We start from the raw sequence: 7167 nt of genomic DNA on the forward strand, positions 1-7167 counted from the left end.
TCACCGATTCCTCCGAAAAAAATATAATATGCAAAATGGTAAATAAAGAACATCTGTATACCACATTAAAAACAATTGTTTTTATACCCACCACCATAGAATGGTGACGGGGTATAATAAGTTTGTCATTCCGTGTGTAACACATCGAATTATCGATTTCCGACTATATATATATAATATATATATATATATATATATATATATATATATATATATATATATATATATATATATATATATATATATATATATATATATATATAATTCTGGATCAGGGAGAAATTCTAAGACGATATAACGATGTCCGTCTGTCCGTCTGTCTGGCTGTCTGTCTGTCTGTTGTAATCACGCTACAGTCTTCAATAATAAAGCAATCGTGCTGAAATTTCGCACAAACTCGTCTTTTGTCTGCAGTCAGGTCAAGTTCGAAGATGGGCTATATTGGTCCAAGTTTTGATATAGCCCCCATATAAACCGACCTCCCGATTTGGGGTCTTGGGCTTATAAAAACCTTAGTTTCTATCCAATTTGCCTGAAATTGGAAATCTAGAGGTATTTTATGACCACAAAGAGGTGTGCCAAAAATGGTGAGTATCGGTCCATGTTTAGGTATAGCCCCCATATAGACCGATTTCCCGATTTTACTTCTTGGGCTTCTAGAATCCGTATTTATTATCCAATTTGGTTGAAATTTGAAATCTAGAGGTATTTTAGGACCATAAAGAGGTGTGCTAAAAATGGTGAGTATCGGTCCAGGTTTTGGTATATCCCCCATATAGACCGATCTCCCGATATGGCGTCTTGGGCTTAAAGAATCCGTAGTTTTTATCGAATTTGCCTGATATTGGAAACCTAGAGGTATTTTAGAACAATAAAGAGGTGTGCCGAAAATGGTGAGTATCGGTCCATGTTTAGGTATAGCCCCCATATAGACCGATTTCCCGATTTTACTTCTTGGGCTTCTAGAATCCGTATTTATTATCCAACTTGCCTCAAATTGGAAATCTAGAGGTATTTTAGGACCATAAAGATGTGTGCTAAAAATGGTGAGTATCGGTCCAGGTTTTGGTATATCCCCCATATAGACCGATGTCCCGATATGGGGTCTTGGGCTTATAAAATCCGTAGTTTTTATCCAATTTGCCTGAAATTAGAAATCTAGATGTATTTTAAAACCCTAAAGAGGTGTGCTGAAAATGATGAGTATCGGACCATGTTTTTATATAGCCTCCATATAGACCGATCTTCAGATTTTATTCTTAGGCTTATAGAAACCGTAGTTTTTATCCAACTTGCCTCAAATTGGAAATCTAGAGGTATTTTAGGACCATAAAAAGGTATGCCGAAAATGGTGAGTATAGGCCCATGTTTTGATATAGCCATCAGATAGACCGATCTCCCGATATTACTTTTTGGGCTTCCAGAAACCGTAATTGTTATCCACTTTTCCTGAAATCGAAAATCTGGAGGTTTTTAGGAATATAAATAGGTGTGCAAGAATGATTTTATTTTTGAGGCTTCTAGAATCCGTAGTTTTTATCTAATTTGCCTGAAATGAGAAATCTAGAGGTATTTTAGGACCTTAAATATGAGAGCCGAAAATGGCGTGTAGTGGTCCATGTTTTGGTTTATCCCCCAAATAGACCGATCTCCCGATTTTACTTCTTGGGCTTTTAGAAACCATAGTTTTTTTCAAATTTGCATGAAATTTTAAATCTAGAAGTATTTTAGGAACATAAAGAGGTGTGCCGAAAATGGTGAATATCGCTCCATGTACACTGATAATGAAAATTGCTTGCAACTGAATTATAGTTTCCAGATTTTACTTCTGGTAATCATTTAAATAATGGGGGTAAAAATCTACAGATGTTAGATTTCAAATCAAGGCGTTATTTAATCGTTTTCTTGCACACATGCACACGATGTTTATGATTCCTCTAAAACTCAAACAAATTATGGTTCTTATAAATCCAGGATCTGATCTAGTCTTCATAGGTAAAATCTTTGAATTTATCTTCGGGAAGTGTACTGGTTGAACTGATCTGCTTGTCATCAAATCCCCTGAAAATTTTCACAGGAAACTATAATATTTGATTCATGGTGGTGGGTATTTAAAATTCGGCCCGGCCGAACTTACTGCTTTATATACTTGTTTTTTGTTCTTTTTAATAGCGGTTGTATCTTAAATAAACTAAGTTTTTATTTACAAATAAACAATTTGATTTTAGTAGAAAATAGAGATGTGTTTACACAACACAGCTTTTTTACCAACATTATTTTCATCTCTGGTAACTTAACTTCCAATTTGTAGTTTTTTGAATTTTTGGTCAAAATTTGATTTTTATTTTTGACGGCAGATTACTCCAAATTTTCCGGAAAAACGTATTTAAATACAACAAACGTATTTAAATACAACAAACCATTATTAAATACAACAAACCAAAAAGACAGAACAAAATAATTATTTTCCGACTGTAGCTTAAAAGATACAGTGCGCATTTAGGGGCTAATAAAGTGCCAATGAAACTACTAATAGTGATTGATATCTCTGAAATCGCAATAAAATATTTGAACTACTTCTGACAAACAAACTTGGTTTCTAGTCTTAGGCTACGATTTACTCTGTTTTTGGATTTGATTTCATCACCCTTCTCAGCAATAACATTTGTTTCTGGAAATACAATGGAGGTTTCTTTGATATTATTTTTTACCACAAAATCATTTACTTTATGGGTAATTTAAAGAAATTGTCGTATTTTTGTTGGAAAATAGGGTGTCGTTTCACAAAGAAAAGCCACAACAGCTTTCTTTACAACATGTTTCTGTATTATTCCGTTTTTTTTTTTCTAAAAAATGGCGAATATTGTTTTTTTTCGAAAAGTGGTTGAATTTTATTGACACACGCTTTTCCATTGAACCGAATACTACTGGAAAATATCAAACTAGAAACACCATTACGAAGTCCACAATGTGGGTGATATAAGTACAAGTATATAGTGCTAATGCCTGTATGTATGGTAGAGACAAACACGAGTCTGGATAATTTACTTATGTACACAGAAAATGTTTTTGTACATAAAAAAACATCCCCCTCAAGCGCAACCCTTTGGATTTTTATCTAGGATAGTTGAGAAACCACATGGGAACATGATTATGACAAAGTAAAAAGGGATGACTTGGATCGCTGGGTTCTTGGGATTAAAAGTAACCTTATGCAAATTCTCCCCTTGTTTGGCTCGGAATCAATACCAAAATCAGACAATATATTTGGAACATGCTTATATATTTCGGACATGCTTTTTTCAGTGTATTGAAGGGATATGATTAGTTACAAATCTGATTATAAAATTATTTGTACAATCTGTCTCGTTTGTTTCACCCTTTGCAATTTATTGTTCAATGGGGAAATGGAATATTTCAGTGGTCAAATGTTCTCCAATAATGGCACGGGCCTCCTACAAAACTAAATCAGTTTTATTATTTGCTCGCTTCAAGTTTTTTGTCAGTTATTATAAACTTTACTTTACAATTCTTCCCTGAGTCCTCTAATTAAATAAATGAAATTTTTACAAAATTTTCAACAAATATATGCGGATTTGAACTTTTTCGTTGAAAAACTGTTGAAATAAACAACATATTGTTAAATCCCAAGAACCCAGCGATCCAAGTCATCCCTTTTTACTTTGTCATAATCATGTTCCCATGTGGTTTCTCAACTATCCTAGATAAAAATCCAAAGGGTTGCGCTTGAGGGGGATGTTTTTTTATGTACAAAAACATTTTCTGTGTACATAAGTAAATTATCCAGACTCGTGTTTGTCTCTACCATACATACAGGCATTAGCACTATATACTTGTACTTATATCACCCACATTGTGGACTTCGTAATGGTGTTTCCCCAATAAACACAAACGTTTGAAAAATACTAAAATTCAATAATTTTCAAACATTTTTTCAAAGGATTAGGGTAATATTCAAGTTGAGAAATTGTTGAGAAAATCGCGTTCTCAACAAAAAACAGACATTACCCTCAACAGTAAAATTCAACACAATAGCAATAATTTCTCCATTGTAATCCTCAAATTGAAATGCATCGCTACTCAATAATTTCTCAAACAGTTTTCAATGTGAGAAAAATAAAAAACTAGCATTGTTGCGAATACTTTCAAACCACAATTTGTATGAAAGTCAATCCTAGTTCTAACTGAAAGTCAATACTAAATTTCTAGAGATTTTGTAAATTTTATTATTTTTTCGTTAACAAATATAATAATCTTAAAAATAACATTAATAATATATAAAAATAATAATATAATACCAATCAAAATGTAATTATCTTATTAAACGTATTAATAAATAAAACTATGAATACAACTTTAAATATCTTAAACATTTTTACATGTATAATTCCATTTCCTCCATAATGTTGGTGTCAAATAACTATTAATTAATATCCTGGCAATTTGAAATAATTACTATCGAGGAACTTGCTGGCTTGTGTGTTAGAATAGATTCCAGCAAGAGGAAATCACAAAATATCAAACTGATGACGGGATGTAAATTGATGTAAAGCACATTTTCATCCAGTTCTTGATATAGGAATTGTTGCACTTTGTTTTAATTGGTTGCACCTTGTAAGTTTTCTGAAAACTTTTCTTTGTTGTTCCCTTCATCGGTTTTCATCGGCCAACATCTTCTAAGAATATACCATCCAATGATTTTAGTTTTCTGCAAAACAATCGAGTTTTGTGATTTCCATTATGTTTTCATTTCACTTTTTATTTTGACTTACCAATTTGTATTTCTTCCAACTGACCAGGTACTTCGTGATTTCCTCAAGAACGTTGGTATTACAAAATTGTTGTTATTAAAATACTGGCAATTTTCAGGAACTTGATGGCCAGATAATTGGAATAAATTTCCAGCAATTTCAATTCACAAAATAACAAATTAAACCGATGATGCGATATAAATTAAACTATCGATGTGATGCGAATTATCATCCAGTAATTGTTGATATGGAAAAGCATAAATACCAAGTTTTTTGGTTGCACTTTGATTTATGGAAACTTTCTCGATAAGCCACTACCATTTTTCATCGGCCAGCCTCTTAATGTGTCCAAGAATCAGCATCCAAATATTTTAGTTGTCTGCAAAGAGATTTGAGTTTAGTGACTTCCTTCAAGTTTTCATTTCGTGTTTTAGTTTTACTTACCAATTATTATAAGCAATTTTAATTGATTATTAAAAAATTTCCACATTTTTGTATTTCTTCCACGAACTTTGTTGTCCAAAGTAGTATTGAAAACCATGTGGTTTTTTTGTTGCATTTCAGGGTAGTGTTTTGTCAAAGTTTTCTCCAATTATCTTCAACACATTTTCAAAGTTTGCGTCAACATTTTGCCAAATTGGTTGTAATTCGCAAACAATTTGAAGATGAATTGAAGATGAGCTTTTTCAAGTCAAGTTGAATTTATGTTGAAAATGATATTTACCTCAAACTGAAGAGGTGTTGCATTTGAAAAACGCTCATCCTGTGTTTATTGGGTCTAGTTTGATATTTTCCAGTAGTATTCGGTTCAATGGAAAAGCGTGTGTGTCAATAAAATTCAACCACTTTTCGAAAAAAAACAATATTCGCCATTTTTTAGAAAAAAAAAAACGGAATAATACAGAAACATGTTGTAAAGAAAGCTGTTGTGGCTTTTCTTTGTGAAACGACACCCTATTTTCCAACAAAAATACGACAATTTCTTTAAATTACCCATAAAGTAAATGATTTTGTGGTAAAAAATAATATCAAAGAAACTCCATTGTATTTCCAGAAACAAATGTTATTGCTGAGAAGGGTGATGAAATCAAATCCAAAAACAGAGTAAATCGTAGCCTAAGACTAGAAACCAAGTTTGTTTGTCAGAAGTAGTTCAAATATTTTATTGCGATTTCAGAGATATCAATCACTATTAGTAGTTTCATTGGCACTTTATTAGCCCCTAAATGCGCACTGTATCTTTTAAGCTACAGTCGGAAAATAATTATTTTGTTCTGTCTTTTTGGTTTGTTGTATTTAATAATGGTTTGTTGTATTTAAATACGTTTGTTGTATTTAAATACGTTTTTCCGGAAAATTTGGAGTAATCTGCCGTCAAAAATAAAAATCAAATTTTGACCAAAAATTCAAAAAACTACAAATTGGAAGTTAAGTTACCAGAGATGAAAATAATGTTGGTAAAAAAGCTGTGTTGTGTAAACACATCTCTATTTTCTACTAAAATCAAATTGTTTATTTGTAAATAAAAACTTAGTTTATTTAAGATACAACCGCTATTAAAAAGAACAAAAAACAAGTATATAAAGCAGTAAGTTCGGCCGGGCCGAATTTTAAATACCCACCACCATGAATCAAATATTATAGTTTCCTGTGAAAATTTTCAGGGGGATTTGATGACAAGCAGATCAGTTCAACCAGTACACTTCCCGAAGATAAATTCAAAGATTTTACCTATGAAGACTAGATCAGATCCTGGATTTATAAGAACCATATTTGTTTGAGTTTTAGAGGAATCATAAACATCGTGTGCATGTGTGCAAGAAAACGATTAAATAACGCCTTGATTTGAAATCTAACATCTGTAGATTTTTACCCCCATTATTTAAATGATTACCAGAAGTAAAATCTGGAAACTATAATTCAGTTGCAAGCAATTTTCATTATCAGTGTACATGGAGCGATATTCACCATTTTCGGCACACCTCTTTATGTTCCTAAAATACTTCTAGATTTAAAATTTCATGCAAATTTGAAAAAAACTATGGTTTCTAAAAGCCCAAGAAGTAAAATCGGGAGATCGGTCTATTTGGGGGATAAACCAAAACATGGACCACTACACGCCATTTTCGGCTCTCATATTTAAGGTCCTAAAATACCTCTAGATTTCTCATTTCAGGCAAATTAGATAAAAACTACGGATTCTAGAAGCCTCAAAAATAAAATCATTTCTTGCACACCTATTTATATTCCTAAAAACCTCCAGATTTTCGATTTCAGGAAAAGTGGATAACAATTACGGTTTCTGGAAGCCCAAAAAGTAATATCGGGAGATCGGTCTATCTGATGGCTATATCAAAACATGGGCCTATACTCACCATTTTCGGCATACCTTTTT

The 7167-nt window shown here is 32.2% G+C and overlaps 1 long non-coding RNA gene across 1 annotated transcript; it reads right to left on the reverse strand.

The window, feature by feature from the left end:
• Positions 1-4793: 4793 nt before the first annotated feature.
• On the reverse strand, positions 4794-5491 carry LOC142241056 (uncharacterized). Its single transcript, XR_012723466.1, has 2 exons — positions 5217-5491; positions 4794-5151 (listed from the first exon to the last, which is right to left on the reverse strand). It is a non-coding gene; the product is annotated as an uncharacterized LOC142241056 (long non-coding RNA).
• Positions 5492-7167: the final 1676 nt, after the last annotated feature.

This window comes from Haematobia irritans, chromosome 5 (assembly GCF_050003625.1).
Source record: "Haematobia irritans isolate KBUSLIRL chromosome 5, ASM5000362v1, whole genome shotgun sequence".
Taxonomy (NCBI): Eukaryota; Metazoa; Arthropoda; class Insecta; order Diptera; family Muscidae; genus Haematobia; species Haematobia irritans.